This window comes from Triturus cristatus, chromosome 6, assembly GCF_964204655.1.
Source record: "Triturus cristatus chromosome 6, aTriCri1.1, whole genome shotgun sequence".
NCBI lineage: Eukaryota > Metazoa > Chordata > Amphibia > Caudata > Salamandridae > Triturus > Triturus cristatus.
In genome coordinates this window covers 1,664,627,153-1,664,647,435 of record NC_140589.1, presented here as the reverse complement: position 1 = coordinate 1,664,647,435, position 20,283 = coordinate 1,664,627,153, and the positions used below count along the sequence as shown (strand labels likewise).

The 20,283-nt window shown below is 46.3% G+C and overlaps 1 protein-coding gene across 6 annotated transcripts in view; it reads left to right on the top strand.

The window, feature by feature from the left end:
* The window catches only part of BICRAL (BICRA like chromatin remodeling complex associated protein), an 834,654-nt gene that overhangs the window by 268,015 nt on the left and 546,356 nt on the right, over window positions 1-20,283 (top strand). The window lies entirely within an intron of this gene.

Below are 20,283 nucleotides of genomic sequence, written 5' to 3'. Positions count from 1 at the left end.
GGCTTGTCAGGCGAGGAAGAAAGTAAGGAAACTAAGCTGTAGTATTGCAGGACCTACTCTGCCTTACATCCTCCTGCTAAGGTCACTTCCTCTGGAAATCTGACCCATCTCTACAGTAATAGCAGATCAAGTACAAAGCTCTTGTATTGCCTAAACTCGTGGGGTTTCTCACTCTATCATAAAGAGGAGCGAGCTACTCCACGTGCCCATAGAGAAGAACACTCAGGTTAGCGCTCCAGTTGATCAGGCCCGCCTATTAATGGCGGCAGCAGCATGGATGCGCACATCGGGTGCGCCGAAGGCATGCCAAAGGCAAGCCCGTCTGTGCCCATACGCGCCCGTACGGGGCGAGGAACCCTGCGCAAATCCCCACAGACCCCCCCAAGTCACATAAAATTCTCTGATGACGAACTGTGGCAGCTCAGGCCTGCCGTGTTTTCACTCTGCGCACGCTCTCTAGAGCTAGTCGTTCACTCAAGAAGTGGAATGTCGTGCCAACATTGCTATTTCACCACAGATAGCCTAACCATAGCAGCACCCAAGGTACCCAAGACAACAATGCCCTTTTGAATATGTGGTTGATAAACTGCAGATCCCTAACTGGACACAAAATAGAAAATGGGCTGCTTCTAGAGTAAGAGGCTCTTGACTTTTTGTTTATTACAAAAGCCTGGCTTAAAGAGAGTTTGGCGTCAGATATCGCTATGACCCTCCCCCCTGGATATGGCATCAGCCGACAGGACTGGGTGGGAAAGTTAGGAGGAGGGGTGGCTGTTATTTACAAATTACAGTTTAGCTGTTCCACCACTTCACTGCCACTAGTCAACTGTGATGCCATGCTATTTAGAATATCACTTGCCCCCACTTCCTCCTTCTCAGGAATTCTTTTCTACAGGCACCCAGGGGCGAGTAGGACATTTCTAGAGGCCTCTCCCGACCTCTTGGCCAGCCTTATTGTAGGAAAGGGTACTATTACAGCGCGTGGTGACCTTAATCTTCATTTGGACGATCCCAGCAATTTATCAGCAAACAGACTTTTATCAGCTCTGGAGGCCCTGCAACTTCCCCAGCTGGTGGGTTCAGCCACACATGAAAAAGGGCATATCCTTGACCTCATTTTTTCTAATGCCCCAGACTGCAGGTCCTCACTCCAGTCCAAATTCCATGGTCTGACCATTTTTACATCCCTCTTCTGTTTACGATATCTGTCACACAAACGCTGTCGGCAGATAATCTGAATCCATGCAGGAATTGGCCCAGGGCTGCACCAGTAAACTGGATCAAATGTCTTGTGTCCACTAACCCCTCTTTAGCAAAAGATCTTAATGAGGCACCCAAACAATGGGTAGACTGGATCAACCATTTGGTAGACAAATGTTTTCAGAGACCTAGAAAGACAGCACAACACAACCCGAAAAGAGCAGCTTGGTTCAATAACCAGCTAGCAACTCAAAAAAAGAATTGTAAGAAACTCGGAAGGAACTGGAGGAAAACTTTTGAGCCAGACCTCAAGCTGGTATACAAAAGAGCTATCAGACAATATCATGATGACATCACAGAAGCGCCTGCAACATTTTACGAAGAGAGGATAAATATGGGCTCCAACTCCCCCAAAGAACTTTTTACAATCGTGAAGTCACTCACCACGATCAAACAAAGTGCTCACACGCTTCAATCCTCCCAAGGAGAGATGCAATGAGCTAACCACTTTCTTCAACAACAAAGTAGAAAATATAATCAACTCGCTACACTTGAACCCTGTGGATAGCCCCAAAGAAAGGCAAGCAACCTCAGATATGAAAATCCAATTATCCAGTCTAGACCAACACAGCCTGCCACATCATCCAGTACTGGATACATTCCCGATATTGAGCAAAGGACAGACGAGACTAATCTTAAACAAAATTAAGTATGACTCTCCACTTGATCTCGCCACCCCCCCCTCACATCCTACTTCAGTTTGGTGATTCCATTCTCTCCACGATAGCAGACCTTCTTTCACTATCACTGAGTACTGGGATAGTCCCTAAGACGTGGAAATACGCCATAGTGAAGCCTTTGCTCAAGAAACTGCAACTTGATCCCTCGGTTTTGGGGAATCTCCTCCCCATTTCACTACTACCCATTTTGGGTAAAGTAGTAGAAAAATATGTCATTTGTATCATCTTACTGGTCCTGGAGGAAAATAACATCTTGCACCAGATGTAAATGGGGTTCCGCCCAGGACATAGTACAGAGTCGGCCCTTCTAACAATAACCGATAAACTAAAAATGATACTGGATCAAAGGGGATCCACCGCCATTCTTCTTTTAGATCTAAGTGCGGCTTTTGATACCGTGGATCATAATATCCTTATACAGAGGCATCAACATCGGGATACAGAACAAAGCCAAAAAAGGCCTTTCCTCTTTCCTAAGTGATAAATCGTACCAATGCATGGAATTGGCCAATCTATCTGATATATATCCAGCCCCCCATGAAGTTTCCCAGGGCTCGGCGCTCAGTCGGACCATGTTCAATGTTCACCTGACCCCTCTAGCAAAAATTGCACAGGAGTTGAGACTCACCATTGTGTCCTATGCTGATGATACACAGTTGGTAGTCTCAGTGTCGGAAGAGATGAACTCTAATCATCTTCAGCTGGTACCATGCTTGGAAAAGATAGCCAAAAGGGTGACCAACTCCAATCTAAAACTGAATGGCGACAAAACAGACCTGATGTTCATGGGCAACTGCCCAGGGCCCTGGGCTAAGATCAGCTGGCCAGAGGACTGGGCTGCCCCTCCTGCTCCAAAGCCATCCATTAAAAACCTGGGATGTGGCTAGAACACAACCTTTCCATGGAAACTCAAGCTATAAAACTTTCAGCAGTCTGTTTCGGCATATTGTGCATGATCCGTAAGATCATGGACCTCAGCCGTAAGCATGCACGTTGAACAGTGGTCCAGGCCCTAGTGATCTCAAGATTAGACTACGGCAGCTCCTTGTATTTGGGCTCCCCTAAATATATGGTCGACAGGCTACAAGTTGTCCAGAATGCCGCGGCCAGGATGCTCCTGAAAATCCCTAGACAAGAGTCAGTCAGATCCTCGCTAAAAAAACCTCATCCAGTCCAGGGTGAGGTTCAAAGCCCTTTGCCTAGCTCATAGAGCGATGCACGATAGGGGTCCAGCCCTGTTAAAAACCATGGTCACCCCTTACGTCCCCAATAGATCTCTCAGGTCCTCTTCTTACTACCTTATGAACACTACAAGGATAAAGAAATCGAGATGGGCAGGGTGATCCTTCTCACACCTTGCCCCAAAGCTCTGGAACTCAATGACCAAGGAACTGAGACTGACCAGAAATGAAAGAGGTTTCAGGAAAAAAACTTAAGACGTGACTGTTCCCTTAAATCTTCTTCTCCACACTTTGCTTCCTCTCGGCAGCGCTGGGAAGCCCCTGGGCAGCCATGCGCTTTACAAATCTCATAAACGTAATAGGACTCATTTTAAACTGAAAGTTCATCACAGCTGGTTCATTTTCTTCCTCTCCTTTTTCTTTGGGCAGTGAGGTGCCCACCTCTTCTATTTCTTAGTTTTCTAGGGCAACACCTAGCTTACCCACAGAGGGTACCCAACACTTGGCAACCCCACCATGACCAACAGGGTCAGGGGTCCCAACTTGTTTTTGACTATAGGGTCTGCCTGCCATTCCATGTACAGTGCTGCCATAAAGGCCAGCACCCAATAAAGGCTACTGACAGATTTCAGAATCCAGACCCACATCCTAAACTCTCCACTGCCAGGTGGCTGAGCTTCTTTAGGGGCAACTGGGCTCCTGGAACCTCTTCTGCTGTTCAGAGTGGGGGGCTAGCACATCCTGTGGCAGACACCCTTCTTCCACTCTCCCTTCTGTCACGGCGGAGAGGGCATCCGCCTCCTTGACAGCTGCCTAACTTCTCAGGACTTCCTTTGGGCCAGGCGCAGCCTTACCTGTGCCAACTTTGGATTTCTCCTTTAGTGGGACAGAAGACTCTTGACTCACTGGGACTCTCTTCAGGAGTGGCTTCTCTTTCCTCGTCTTTTTCCCATTTTTTGGTACCCCAGACTCTTAACTGTAGGGGCGGCCTCCCCAGGAACTTTTGGTTGGGGGGCGCCCTGGTTGACGACCGCGTCTGGGATCAGACCAGCCTCTGGGAGGTCATTGCCTAGGATACAATCGAAGGGGAGGTCAGGACAGACTACCACCTTATACCAGTCAAAGGCACCTTCTCTCTCTAGGGGCACTATGGAAAAAGGTTTGGTTGTGACCTCACCTGCGGCTACCCATACTCTTTTTGTCTCTCCTGGCACATACAGGTCTGGGGACAGCAGCCTGTCACTCTCCATGGTGAGACTGGCAAATGTGTCTCTCAGGCCAGTGGCAGGGATCCCATTCACCTGAATGGGGTGGAAGTGCCCACACTCACCCTCGGGATCACCAGCTAACCATCTGGACCTGTCTCCCAGCACAATGCTATGATGGCCTTCTCATCTGAGGAGTCCTCTTCTGAGCAGCCCGATTCTAACCACCTTTTTGGAACAGGCGGGGTCACCCCTGAAGTGACCTAATTGTGGAAAGTCAAAATGCACCTTGTTGTCCAAGTACCTTTTGAGCCCTGGATCCTCCAGCCTCTGCTTGTCAGAGTTGGGGTGGGATTTGCTCTCCTCCTTTTTATGGTTCAGGGGTACTGAGAGGAGTTTCTGTGATAGGCTTACCACCTCCCTCCTTAGGTGTTTTTGCGCCTAACCCCCCTCTTGGAGCCTCCCCCTGGGACTTCCTGGGTAGGGACTTCCTGGGTACTCTTGTACACACCCAATTGTCAGCTTTCTCAGCCAGCTCTCTGGGACTAGAAAGTTTTGAGTCTACTAGATAATGGCATAACTTGTCTGAGGTACAGTTACTCAAAATGTGCTCCTTCCTGAACAGACTATAGAGCCCCTCATAGGCACTCTTACTTTGTTACTCTGTATCTAGCCCTCTAATGCCTTTACTGAGTTGTCTACAAAGTCCACCCAGGAATGTGGGTTTACTTTCTGGGTGTGCTGTACTGATCTGAGGTGAGACCCAACTTCCTGATCATGCATTTCTTCATGTGGGGGTAAGATTTTACTTCATCCCCCTCTAGGGTTAGGAGCCTATCCCTCACAGCTACTGGATCAATTCCCAGAGGAGTGAACCCCAGCATTTAGAGGTAACCCTTCTCATCCTAAGGGCCCTCCCCTTCCCCAATGTGCTGAATGTCTGGATCTAGTGCTAGAAGTAGTAGACAAGTTGTCATCTTCCTCCTGGAGGTTGTTGGAGGGGTCATCCTCCCCTTCATTCCTTGGGGCAGACTCTGCCTTACTGTGCCTTATTGGACCTAATCGTATCTGCATTTCTAATTCTATTAGCAGCTGGCAACCCCTTGGCCCTATTCTGTATCCTAAGCTCAGCTACTTCTAGATTAGTCAGGCTAGCCAGATCAAGCTCCATGGTATCCTTAGTGTGGGGTCACAAAAATACTTTGCAGATCAGCGTTAGAATAATTTAGAACAATTACACATGAATTCAAAGCAGTGTAGTCCAAATTGAAAAAAAAGTCAAATATCAATTTTATTCTAAGTCAATTTATTGGATTTATAAAGATTTTCACTGAAATACTGTATTGTGTAGTCAAACACAAGTACTGGATCCCACCACTGCCTACCAAATGTTGGAAGGTGGTTTAATATTAGGTGCAGGTAGGTATCTACAACTAGTAATAACACCACAGTCACAAATAAGGTCCAGCCAAGTTCTCAATAAATTAATCCTTGCTTAACCCCTGGTGACTTGGCTGCGAGCAGACAGGCTTAACTTAGGAGACAGATGTGTAAAGCATTTAACCCCTTCAGTGCCCATGACGAGATAGTCTCGTCAAGGAGCGCGGTTGCGCTGTGCCCATGACGAGACTATCTCGTCATGAACCCCGCCCGCTAATTCAACGCCCGGCACAGGGCGGGGAAAGGGCGAGGCACTGAAGAGGTTAAAAATACCAACACATTGAATAAGTAAGCCACAACATGCAATAAAACTCTGAAACCATTGATGAAATTAGGAAATATTTTTATGATTAAAATGACACCAAAACGACAAAACTTCAATGTAGAGAACGGGAGATACAAATTTTTAAAGATAAGATATTTTCAAGTGCTTTCAGCTAAAAGCGCCAACTTGGACATCTGGTTGTGCTGGACCGGCACAAAGTCAAAGTTACAGGCTTACAGTGATGGAGCGTGGATCGTATACAATGATTAGTGGGTACCGATCAACTTTTTACCTTCTGACTTAGTCACTTTTTTGGAGGTTTTTCTCTCGATGTCGAGCTAGTCTTCTTGTCAGCCCAGCTTGCAATTCCAGATCTGAGGCTTGGCTCAGTGCGATGCCTTGGTCAATTCCTGGGAGTTTCGTTGACGATGAAAATCTTCAAGCTTCAGTGGGTCAAATCTGAATCTCAGGCTGGGCCGTGGTTCGACGTCGCCAACTTCACTCTCGACAACTGGGCTGTCAACTTATGGAGCTTTTTGACAAAAATTCTCCAAAAGACTCCAACGTTCTGGATCTACTTCCAGAAGGTCTTTTTTGGGCTCTTGAAGTGTCCACAAAAGCATTCCAAAGTTCCAGAATCTCCGAGTTGCTCCTTTAGAAGTTGGGATTACAAGACTCATACTGCACCTTGCCAAATTCTTTCAAAAGTCCAGCTGGCTTCTTCTGGCTGCAGATGATGCAATTGGAGCTCTGTTAACCTGTTCCTTTCAGGGAGTCAACTCCTCAAACGTTTAGAGTCAGGCAAAGTCCTTCTTTTGCTGAAGCCCAAAGTGTGCAGCAGGTGCAGTCCTTATGAGTGCAGTTTTCTTGGTGAAGGCCAGGGTTTCAGCACAGCAGTCCCTCTTCTTCTTGTTTTTCCAGGCAGGAATCTGTGTTGCTAAACAGCTTTCCCATATTTATCCACCATTCTGGGCTGGCAAGTGGGGTACCAAGTGCCTCCCCCAATGATCCCCAATAGTGTGGCAAATTCTTGTCCCAGAAAGCATTGTTCAATAAAATCCAAAACAGAGAAAATCTCTCCTGGAGCTTAAGGTCTGGCTAACCCAACCTACAGGTGTGGCTAACTTTCCCTAACTCGCCCCTTCCAGCCCCTCTGCTAATCCCATCACATCTGGCTGGGGGTGCAGGAAGTGAGGGTGGGCCTGGGTCCACTTCAAATTGTCTTTCCCTCTTTAAAGACCAGTTTGGCTACCCAGCTCCCTTCCTGCCTTTTAATTTGCAGCTTGCAGGTCTCCTCCCACCAGATATCTCTTTGTTTCCTTTCAGGCCACACCTAATTAGAGCAGTTTGGCTCAGCCTGTCAAAGACTGGTCAATCAGGAGAGGCTGCACTAGAACTGGATTCAGGAACATCAGAAAAACACATTCTATTTATTTATTTATTTATTTGAGATTTATAATGCGCATGGCTGCCACAGCAACGAGGCGTCCCAGCGCAGCAAAAGAACCAGAAACAAGAACTAAAGCAGTTCACGGCAGCTAAATGGTAGCAAGGGGGAAGAGCCAGGTCTTCAAAGCCTTACGGAAGACCAGGTGGTTAGAAATAGTTCTAGTGGATGTCGGAAGTGAATTCCACAGTTTGGCTGCCAAGTATCGAAACGAACGGCCCCCTGCCCTGGCCCTCCACACTCGAGGAGCGCAGACCAAAATTTGTTCAGCAGATCGTAGTGAGCGCCCAGGTACATAAGCCTCCAACAGGTGTAGGAGGCCCGGCGCGGCCTGTTTGGCTAGAATCTTATGTGAGATGCACAGTGCTTTAAACTGTATCCGCTTATCCACTGGCAGCCAGTGAAGTTTGGAAAGCACCTGGGCGACTGAACAATGCTTGGGTAATGAGACCAGGATCCGTGCGGCTACGTTCTGGACCCTCTGGAGGCGGTTTACGCTAGCCCTGGGAGCTCCCAAATATAGACAATTACCGTAATCTAATCTAGAAAGAACAGACACCTGGATGATAGTCTGTCGCACCAGAGGAGGAAAAAACCCGAGCAATGGCTTAAGACCCCGCAGGAGTCCAAAACAGACCCCAGCAACGGCTTTTGTTTGTTTCTCAAATGTCAGTCCTCGGTCGAACCATACCCCAAGATTTTTTTTTTTTTTTTTTTTGAAAAACCTTTATTGACATTTCAACCAATAACAAGTATGGGCCTACAACCCCCGGGGCCGGCCGCTAAGCAGTCAAAGTAACAGAAATCAATATTTATCACAGGCAGCACCTCGGGGAGCAGAATCTCCATGCTGGTATACTCTCGGCCACTGAACAGCCCAAGCAGGAGACCAGGATACAAAAGGTTTTCATTTTATAATAAGGGAGGATGGAAGGATCAGGTGCCAAACAGTTTCCCGGCAGCAAGAAATGGCAGGCAGAATAATAAACGTCAACAATAAACAGCAATTTATCTAGTCAATGGCGCTGAAACAAGAAGTTCAGGATGTGGAGGAATATCACGGCCATTTGCGCCTGCAGTCCCCTGCCCTAAAACCCAGAAAACACCACGGAAATTGTGGCACACATGAAAACGCAGCGATTAACGACGAAGGAGTTCTACCATGCTGATCCCAGAAAAGAAAGACAAAGAAGAATAAGAGAAGAAAAAGGAGGCCATGGAAAAAAAGGGTTAAAGACTAAAGGATCCCCTCCCCCAACCCCCCACCCTGCACCTCTGCAGATGAGTACGGCCCCCCCCCCCCCAGCAGCGTGCCTGTCGCCCCGGAACCAGACCCGAAATATAGAAGAAACAGAGAAAGAGGAGTAAGAAAAGAAACCCCACCAGACGGGGGGGTAGAGAGAATATTAATAAACTGGAGGAGGGCCTTCAAAACATGCCCCCGGCTTCTCCCTCCCGCACAATATGTTTTCCCCCAAAGCAAACAATAAGCAACACAGAATCGACCAAGTCAAAGAAGAATGGGGAGCATTATGCGCCTATTACACTAACAGTTATGCCGTGAGAGCACGCAACCTCTGAGCCCGCCCGCCTATTAGATGACCACCTCTGAAGGATCAGCCTTATCCTTGGCCACTCTTTGCGAATCTACCCATGCATACCCATCGACCCAGTGCCATGTCCAATGCTACAGAGAAGAGGAGCGTCCAGAAAAGAACAGGAAGTGACACACACAGATAGGGTGGAAGTCTCTGAACACCAACACAGTCAGCAGTATGGAGAGTCGTCTTTCCCAGTGCTGCCCCAGGATCTGCACTGCACACAAGGTCCAAGAAGGCGAAATCAGCCAGAGCAGGCGACCGTTGCTTGAATATTGCCTGGGTTGCCGGAGGCCGCACACGGGACAAGGCCACCACCCCCCACTCAGGTCCAAGACCTCCGGAACAGACCAGACCCACAGCCAGCCGATCACACGTTAAGATACTGTCCGGGGTTTCCAGCTGGTCACTATCCACAGGGGCGGCCACGACACTGTCCTCCCGTGCGCAGTGTAGGAAGTCCCCGTGTACCTGGGGACAGGCTGGCAGCAACTGTTCCGACGCTGATGCCACCCCATCAAGCTTACTCCCCAATACCCAGGCGCCGTGAACCAAGGTGGAATGAAGGGCACCGAGAGCCTCGAGAAGATCACCATACCCCAGCACAGCTCTCGGCGCTCGCTCCGCTACGCTCCTCATAGTCGCACACTTCCAATCGTGCTGCGACCCAGTGTACAGGATGGTAGACTTCGTCCTGTCAAGATGGCCGCCGGGTAGGTCCAACCCAGATTGGGACCAGGACTCAGGGACAAGCGCCTCAGGTTCCATGTCACTGGAATCAGGGTTTCGGGGGCAGGCAAAAAATATATCTGGTGTGTGGTCACGGGCAACAGTCATCCCCACCACGGACCTGCGCCCGCGAAAATCCGGGAGCAGTCCGCAAGAATCAAGGCGAGTTACGGGCGGCGGCCGGGCAGCTAACCGGCGAAGGCTGAAGCAATCACCGGGGAATCTTGGATTAGCCACCTCGGGCATGCACTCGTTCCGCTACGCTTAGTGGTAGGAACGACCACGGCGAAATGTAGGCCGATATTCGCACCGCTCCGGTTAGTCCGACTCCACCCAGTCACCAAAGGCCGCTGTTGTTGAACTGCCGCCCGGCCATGTTATCCACTCGAGGTCCCGGTTCCAGGGTTGCATAGGCCGCAAACTTCAAATGGACATTTCTCCGGCGATACCGCCGCCAGAAACTTCGGAGTCACACGATCGGTTGCCGCTCTCATTCACCAACACGGGCATATAGCGCAGGCTAAGGATCTCATGCAGGATATCTGTGCGGGATGCGGAGGTTCACGGAGCCGGGAGCCTACGCTGCCGTCCCGGTCGCCATCTTGGCTCCTCCTCTACCCCAAGATTTTTTACAGTGTCCCTAGGGACTGGGGCAGGTTTTAAATGGTCCGGCCAATGAAAATCAGTCCATAGCTCCCTGTCCTTCCCAAATAGCAGGATTTCCGATTTCCCGGTGTTCAGTTGTAGACAATTCACTGCCATCCAGTCAGAAATAACCAGCAGATCGTCCTTGAAATTATCTAGATTGATGGTACATTTCCTAGAAAAGGCTATCATCAATTGGGTATCATCGGCATAGGATACGAACGAAAGCCCCCTTCCCTTAGCCAGCTCCGCCAACGGGCTAACGTATAGATTAAATAATAATGGGCTCAATATAGAGCCCTGTGGTACCCCCTGGTGTAGTTCAATCTCCTGTGAGGCAAAGGTAGGCGCCGAGACTTGAAAAGATCTTTCTGATAGAAATGATTTAATCCAGGCCAGGGCTAAGTCCCTAACCCCAATGTCTTGCAGACGTTTCAGGAGTATTTTATGAGATACTGTATCGAAAGCGGCACTTAAGTCCAAAAGGACCAAGGCCGCTGAATCCTCTACATCTAAATGACTCTTAATTGTTTCCGACACATTCTATGACTTCTTTTCTGTGATAGTTATAATAAATCTAACCTTGGCACATTGTTGGATTTATTCTATTATTTAGATACTTTGAATTATTATTTTAGCTCAATCCTGTCAATAGTTAGACTTTATTAAGTTTAATAAAGCCTTCCTATGTTAGCCTACGGAGCTAATGCACTATAATAGGGAAAACTAATATGGCAGTTTTTCCCTCACCAGGACTTATATAACATATTTTATTATGTCCCTTATAGGTAGGTTTGCAGTACCAATTGTAATTATACCTAATTACCATGTACCTTTTACACAGAGTACAGGCCATGGGTCTGTTTAGAAGAGCCCGGTGTGTAGAGTCAGAAAACCAGCATCTAGTAGTCAAAACGGAATCATAAAGTATGGGGACACCGCAAAAAGTCCTGGTTTCTCACAGGAAACCTAGCAAACTTGCATTTTTTTAAAAAACAGACTCCTGCGGGAATCCAGGGTGGGGTGACGTGCGTGGCTCTCATCATGTTGCTTTGCCCGGAATCCCTTGTTAACCACAAACTTTGACAAAAAAGCAAATATTCCCGACATTTCTGTGAAGGAAAGTACTGGAATATCCGGGGAGCTGCACATTTCTTACCACCTTGTTGTACAATATGTCCCCGAATAAGAATGGTTCCCCACTTGTGTGGGTGTGCCAAGAGAACATGACACAAATGGTGCTAAAGCGCTGCATTGATAGATAAGCAATTGGGGTAGCCACTGTATTTAGGGCCATGCTGTAGCGCCATCCAAGCAAACCCACAAACCATAAACATTTTTTTTTTGTGTAAAACTTTTTATTAATCAGCACCAGCATATCAATCACATTGCAGAGGAGAAATAAGAGAATCACAAGTTGGAGACAGGGTACATCAAGTAGTGCAAAAATATAAGTCATATGGAACGTCTAGGGCGAGGGGGGGTCCTCCTCCATGGGGGAGAAAGGTGGCTGACACACATCCCCAGGATATGAATTCCACATGCCCCACACACGTGTCCACTACTTGGGGCAGCCACGGGCTACATACACAGTTTTTTCTCTGAACATTGACCAGTCTAGGTCCTTCTCCCAATCGCCCACCTCCGGAGGCCGAGATGCCCCACACTTCTGAGCAATGTTTCTTTTAGCAAGCATGAGCCCCAGAGAGCCCTTTGCAGCTGGCAGTCATTCAAATAATTCGGCTCCCAGATATTCAACAAACATCTACGAGCATTCAGGGTGAGCTGTGTGGACAGGACAGTGTTAATAACATCATGCACGCTACGCCAGTAAGATTGAATACTAGTACATTCCGAGATTATATGCATGAAGGTGCCTGTTTGGCCACACCCACGCCTACAGTGCTCTTCATCCATTCTCCCCATTCGCACCAATTGGGGAACAGTCACATATACCCTGTGGAGGATTTTGAGCTGAACTAGCCGGAGGTGTGCCGGTATTGCTACGACTCTAGGCGAAGATACGGCCTCCTGCCAGTCCTCATCATCCATCTCAATTCCATCCCTGGACCACTTCTCCCGAAGCGACTGGAGGGGGTCAGGCGTGTTGTTTATTAGTTTCTTATATATTAGGGATATAGTGTTATCGGGAACAAGACCATCTAAAACTCTATCTTCCAGTAGGGAGGATTCAGGAGGGGTGTTACCGCGCTGTAGATGAGAACGCAAAGCATGCCTGACCTGTGTGTATCGGAAAATTTCCGAATTTGCTAAGTCGAACTGCTGCTGCAAGGTGGCGAATGATTTAACGTCATTTTTATCCCATAGGTCACGTATTTGCGAGATTCCTATTAGGTCCCACTTGTTGAACCCCTTGCTTTTCCACAAGCTACCTAGTTGTTCGGAGTCCCACAGTGGCGTCGCAAGAGTGAGCCTGCGACTCCATCCGAGACATTTGGTGGCAATGTGCCAGACGTGGACTGCATGTTTGGTGGGACCCGTGAGGGCAAAGCGGCGCAGCCCGGAATAGAGAGCTCTATTATAGTTCCCACCCGGTAGGAGCCACCTGTCCATAGTATAGCCTGGGTTCCCGGGGAGGGTGTAAGTGCCATGGTTTATGGCCGCCAGATGGGCCGCCCAATAATACTTCTTAATGTCGGGGAGGCTAATTCCCCCATCATACCAATTTAAAGTGAGCTTTTTAAGGGCAATACGCGGCTTTCCACTCCATAGCAAGTCACGTTGGAGGCTCTCCACCTCTCTGAAGTAGGTCGCCGGTACCAGGTCTATGGAATTCTGCAGGGCATATATAAACCGGGGCAAAGACATCATCTTAAAAAGGGCCGCCTTTCCCAGTAGGGAGAGCGGGAGTGATTTCCAGTTACTTATGTCCTTGCGCAGCCTGGCCAGAGGGGGGGGGGGAGTACATTTTGGGAATAACAGAGCGATGGGTTCAGGGAGAGAAAAATCCCCAGGTATTTAAACCCATCGGAGCATAGTTGTATTGGGCATCCCCGCGGTGGGACGGGCAGCTCCCCAGCCAAAGCAAACCACAAAGATTTGCCCCAATTGATAGAGTACCCAGAGAACCTGCCAAATATGGCAAGAATATCTAAAACCACAGTCAAGGACCGTCTGGGAGAGGTCAAGTACAGCAAGATATCATCCGCGTAGAGCGAAATGCGGTCTTCCCAATCTGGGGACCAGCGGATGCCCCGGATCATCGGATCCCAGCGTATCCATGCCGCCAGTGGTTCCAAGGATAGGGCAAATAAGAGAGGGGACAGCGGGCTCCCCTGCCGGGTCCCCCGGCCCAGCTCAAAGGTGGCAGATTTTTTGTTGTTGACCACTACTTAGGCCAGCAGGTTGGCATATAGGAGCTGTACCCATCGAATGAAGTTTGGGCCGAACCCGAACTTTTCCAGCACTGCCCAGAGATACGGCCATTCAGTGGTATCAAAGGCCATAGTAGCGTCTAGGGAGACTATCACCGCTGGTTCCAGAATAGAGGCTGCTCTGCCCAGTACCCCATGCACCCTTCGCAGGTTAAGTGCAGTATTGCGATGCGGAATGAAACCCGACTGGTCGGGATGGACTAGATTCTCGATAACAGTAATCAGACGGTTGGCCAATAGTTTAGCCAAAATCTTAGGTTCCGCATTTAGGAGGGAGATCGGTCTGTACGAACCACAGTCAGATTTTGGTAACCATAAACATTTTTGAAAAGTAGACAACCCTGCAACCTCAAACTTTACCTCAAATCACACATTTTCCTTATATTTCTGTGATGGAAACTTCTGGAATCCGCAGCGTTACCTGTCTTATGCTGATAGAAACCACTGCTCCACTTTTGTGGCTGGGCCTAGTGCCTGCGAGACAAACAGATCAAACGAAGGTCAATGGAAATCCTAGCGGGGAGACTTCCATTGACCTCAGTTTGTTCCATTCCTATCAAGGGCACTAGGCCCAGCCACACAAGTGGTGCAGCGTTTTTATCAGCACATGTAAGGTTAAGCCCGGGTGGGAGATATTTTGTGATCAATAAATTGAGAAGACAAAGAGCAAGATAATTCATGAGCAATTGTTATCAATAGAGGATCCATTTTTTAAAACAGCACTTGCTATTGCTACAAGCATAGAGCATTCTGAACATTGTATGATGGAAATGAGTGGGGAGAAAACGACCTAGGAGATGAAACAGATTGTCAAACAGTCTGTGACAGTCTGAGAAAAAAATCATACACTTCATGGGTGACAATCAAGATCAGATAAACCCCAAACAAATGAAAATCGTAGAGGAAACAAAATGGTGAGTGAGAGAGTGGAAGTATTGTGTTTTAGATGTGGTGGCAAATTGCATGTGCGTTGCAAAAAGCTGTCCTGCTTTCGACCAAACTTGTTTCAAATGTGAAAAGAGGTCATTTTGCTAGCACGTGTAAGTTGTGCAGAACCCCAAAACGTCTAAGTGAGAAAATAGTGAGGTCCATAGATGATACGTCTGATTGTGCAGAAAGTGTAATATTGTTGTTATCTGCACATGATGTTGATTAATATGGAGTTGTTCAGGATGCTTCTATAAGAACTGTCAAATGAAGAAAACCTCCTTTTTGTGACATTACTATGAGTGACGTCAGAGTGAGTCATGGTTGATTTGTGTTCACCTTTCACTTTGATTGGAGAGTCTAAATTTTCGAAGTTAAAACAATCATGCCTCAAAGACTTGTGTTTTAAAATGTTTGCTTATGGTGGAAAAAGGGTGGAAGTTGTAGGCCAGTTTGATGCCACTCTGAGTTTCGATGACAAAACAACCAATAGTACCATATATGTGGCTAAGGACGGGTAAATTTAGTCGGGTGGAATGATCAACAAGCTTTTGAAATTATTCTTGATTCCAATCCTCCTGGACTAGTTTTGTCGAGACAATGAGGTTTTGAATTGTATATCTTTGAAGTGTGCAATGTAGATGAATGTCCGTGGGTATGTAAGTATCCAGAAGCTTTTTCGTATGAGCTTGGGAAACTGAAAAGGTTCCAACATCCTATTGTGTTGAAGGAACATGCTGAACCAGTGGTACATTAAGTACGCCAAATACCCACTAAATTAAGGAAGGAGATCAAGTCTGAATTGGATAATTTATGTAGTCTGGGGATCATTGAGCCAATTGAAGGTTTATAATGATTGGCTTTCGTGGTTCTGGTGAGCAAATCTGATAAACTGTGTAGATTTGCGTGATTTTAATTCTAACATTTGGGTAGACTCTCAATCACTTCCCAATATAAATGAAATGTTGGCCACTCTTAAGAGGGCTGTAGTGTTTACTTCCTTATAACTATCAACGGCATAGCATCAAGTAGAGTTGTGTGAGGAGTCCTGGCAAATAACTTCATTTGCGACCCTAGAAGGGGCATATCGCTATAAGGGAATGTCATTTGGTTTGGCTTCTGCCTCTTTGGCATTTCAAAGATTGTTGAACAAGGGCATTTCAGAGGTTGCTTGTTTTCAAGGCAATATTTTAATTTATGCTAAGGATGAAAATGAGAAAGATGAAAGAGTGAAGTGTTGGAAATTCTTAAAGAACCAAAGTTGGGTGGATTATTTGGGGCATCATGTGTCAAGTGAAAGGGGTGAAGACGAAAATGAAACTTCTGAGAGCAATTGAAGAGACATCTGCACCCAAAAATAAAGAACAGCCTAGATAATTTCTTGAATTAATAGAATATTATGCTAAGTTTGTTGAGAATTTCATCAGTAAAACTGCATGTTTGTGAGCTTTGCTAAAGGAAGATACTAGGTCTGATTGGAATAGCAAGTGTGAAAAAGTTTTTAAGGCTATAAAAAAAGATATCGTTTCTTCCTGTCCTTTTAAAACAGTTGATGCCCTTGATACGTGTATTGTGGTTTGGGTGCTGCATTGATGCAGAGATAGAGTAGGAGCAAGGAAGGAATGATTGCACTTACCTTGTGGTCATTACATGTGACCGAATCTACATACTCCACCTTAGAAAAAGAAACATTACATTTGTGCTAGGGTGTCCAATATTTCAGAAACTTTGTGTGGGTGAGTCAGTTAATTTTACTTATGGATCATAAACCACTGGCGGAATTATTCAGTACAAGTAAAGGTGGAAAAGTGGCACCCCACATTGCCATGTGGCTGAACAGGCTGCAAGAGTATCTGTATAAGCTGCAGTATATTCCTGGGAAAAAGACTTGATGCTGGCTGCCTAGCATGCTTGCCAGTATAGGCTGGCTGTTCAGAGGTGGAATATGGTGAAGAAGGTTTGAAATGTGTGTGTTCTGTAAATGTCATTACGTGTGGTGCCTTATTGAAAGATGAATGGAGGTTAGCTAATGATGAGGACAAGGTGTTATAAGAAGTCATCATGTGTGTTTCAAGTCATTGACCCAAATCACGTGACATGGATGAGACTCTAGTTGCACATTGGAGATGAACTAATTAATTATGCCTGGTAGATGGAATACTGCGTGCGATTGAACGTTTAGTTGTCCCTCGGAAATATCGGTCCAAAGTGCTTGATCTCGCCCATGAGGTACATATTGAGATGTGTGCCATGAAACATAGAATCAGGGAACAATTTTGGTGGACTGGTGTGGACAAAGCTGTGGAGCATAGTGTGAGTGTGAGTGGAAAGCCTGTATGTTAAGTGATAAATCATAGTTACTGTGCAGTCCCTTTTTACCCCGTGACCATCAATGGGAAATCATGATGCAAAAAGCTGCACTTGATGTGTCTGGACCTTTTGGGGTTTTAGTGAGTTCTCCCAAGTATGTGGTAGTTTTGGTTAATTATATGTCAAAATGGACTGAAGTAAAATTTGTTAAAAGTGTCAATGCTGGATTGGTCATTGATCTGTTTTTTAAAGAAGGTTTTTCACAGGAACTAGGGACAGATAATGTTACCAAATTGAAGAAATTAGTTTTTGGAAAAGAATGTTATCAAGCATATAAGGACTTCGTTGCACCATCCCCACAGTAACTGATTTCTTGAGAAGGTGAATCAAGTAATTAAGGATCAATTACAGTTGGCTTTGGTGAATGGTTTAAGTTCGAAAAAGGTAATAATGGATATATTGTGGACAATGAGAACTACTCCACGCATCAGTATGGGGATTTCTCCTTTCTCTCTATAAAGAGATCTAACTGCTGGATCCCATTTGAACAAAGAGTGAATTGGAAGGAAATGTATAGACGTGAACAGGGTGAAGAATGTGAGGAGTAATGTGCAGGAGAGGTATTGTACCAATGTTAAAGGTCGCACAAGGAAAGAGTTATGTGTAAAAACGGGATCATTTTAGGGTAAAAATTCCCCACCATATTCAAAAAGTGCACTCCAAATGTTCCTCTCCTGTCTTAGTTAAAGAAGTAAAAGATCAGGTGGTAGTTCTTGAAAATGGCAAAGTATGGAACAAAAGAATGGTGATTGTGGTGCCAAGGTCCAAAGCTGAGTATGTACCCGAGAGAAGTCCAATACTTTTTCTATTTTGGTCGAAAGGAGTGCAAGGAGGTTTTTACCATCGAAATTCAAGGATTATGTAATGTAATTTGTCATAGCTTTTGGTGTCTGTGTATAGTAATGTCATGTTCATTCCATTTTATTTGGTTTTTAATAATGTGCATAGATTATAGTTATGTCGTGGGACATGCAAAGATACATGCTTATGTTGATATTTTCTTTTGTTCTTTGGAGGGAAAGGCGTGTGTAAATGTTGTGTAATACATTTTTGTTGTAAGGTAAGGGACTATGCTGGATTTTTCTTTAAATGGAATGTTTGTAGTGGAACAGTTGGAATAGAACGCTTGGGGGAAGAAAGCTGTGGAAAAGTTTGAGGGCGGCAGTTGCTGCCTGACCGTCGGTGCTGTTGGTGGTAATAAACTTATGTACACTCACCAAGAAGTGTTGTCTTTTCTCTCATCTACTTATATGGGGCCAAGCTTGACCACCTCTCTGGTAGGATGTTAGCCACACACTTCAGCTCATAGGTGTCAAGTGTCAGTGTCAGTAAGTTCACATGCTAGAGGAGCACTAAGTTGTAGGCATCTTCAGCTAGCCCCTTGAGGGCTATCTCTGTACAAATCAGTGCCTCCGGTGGGCATCAAAGAAGGGCACCAGGAAACAACAAGTGTTGGAGAGGTCTCTGATGCTGAATTATGCTCCATCAATAGGGTGACCAGGCGTCCCGGATTTGCCCGGACAGTCCCGGGTTTCCACCAGCTGTCCCAGCAGATTTCGCCAATTTTGGCTTATGTCCCGGTTTTTAGAGGGGGTAGACTGAAACCAGCGAGGGGCACTTATTGGTTGTTCTAAAGTTGTGCTAGTGAGCAGCTGTTATAATAAGCAATTTATTCAACAGGTATGATGCTGGTTTTAGAAATTAAATGTTATTTATTTTCCCAGTGCTTCTTCTGCGTTCCTATGTTGATAAGAGTTGTCATTCTGCCAGCACAGTTGGTTTTTGGTTCTCAAGATCTGGTCACCCTATCCAACAATTACAGACTCCAGCCATCCACGATCGGCCTGTGTGACTGTGTTACTCTTCTTGCCAAACCTACACCAGACAATCACCAGCAGAAGTCAAAGGTGCTGGGGGAACTACAGTAGGCAAGTCATCTCAGCCAAATGGTGGGGGGACTGCAGTAGGCAGGAGTCATCTCAGCCAAATGGTGGGGGGACTGCAGTAGGCAAGAGTCCTCTCAGCCAGAGTGAGGGAAGTGCGGCCAACTGAAAAGTTACTCAGGCCTGATGCTGCCAAAACTTTCCAGGCAGTACTCTTGCCCATTTCACCACAGCACTACTGCCTCACAGAGGCTCTGCGCCTCCACCCCCTGTCTCCAAAGTGCCCCCACTGCGGAGAACCATTGTGGCCAGTCGCGCATCAGTTTGTCAGTTTGCTTACAGGGGATGCCTGCTTGGGGCATTCCTCTTAGGCTGGGGAGGCGCAATACTGCTGACCTCTGCTCCGGCATTCAGAATTTGCCCTTACAGCATCAGCAGGTCCTTAAGGCATGACCCTTTTAGACGACAGTGGTGCACTACTCGAACCTTCGTCCCTCCTTCACCCGAGGGCCCGGCTCACCACTTCGGGGCTTTTCCTACTTCATCACTGTGCGTGCTCTAGTCTCTTAAGGGGGGCACTACACACACACAGCTGCTGATTCATGGCTGCTCAAGCTGTCAGTTCTGATCTTCCGCCTGACAGCGCAGACAGCTCAGTGAAATGTAGTCCTTGAGGTGTCTTAAATATGCTGTGATGGGGAAAATGGAGGGCCCCAATGAGACTCGGCTAATACATTCATCTATAAGCCACGCCTCCAAACCTTATTTTTTTGCTCTTTTTAAAAAAAATGTGGAATTGATATGTTGTAACTTTGCATTTCATTTTGTATGATTTTCATAACCATATACTGTAACTTTAAAGTATCGTGTGTCCTAGCGCTATTTGATAAATTGCCAGGCACATTATAATTAAAATCATAAGCAAATGTAGGGGAGCCAAGGAGAGATCATCTTAAATATTTGGAAAAGAAGGTACTTTTCAGTTGTACTGTACACTTGTCACTGATAAATTCACGAAGTAACAAAAGCTTTATAACCGTGGACTTCCCCTACCCAAAGTTATTTGTATTCAGTTCATTATTTTCTGTAATGATCAGTGCGGTACAAAAGTTAATATAATGCAATTTTCGATGTATGAATCATATTAAAGAGTAGTTTAATTTATCTTAAATTGTTATGTATCTGTTTACTACTAGTATAAACGGCAGGCTTTAAAACAAATCGTGGATTGTGGATGCCACAAGTGTTACCGAAAGGA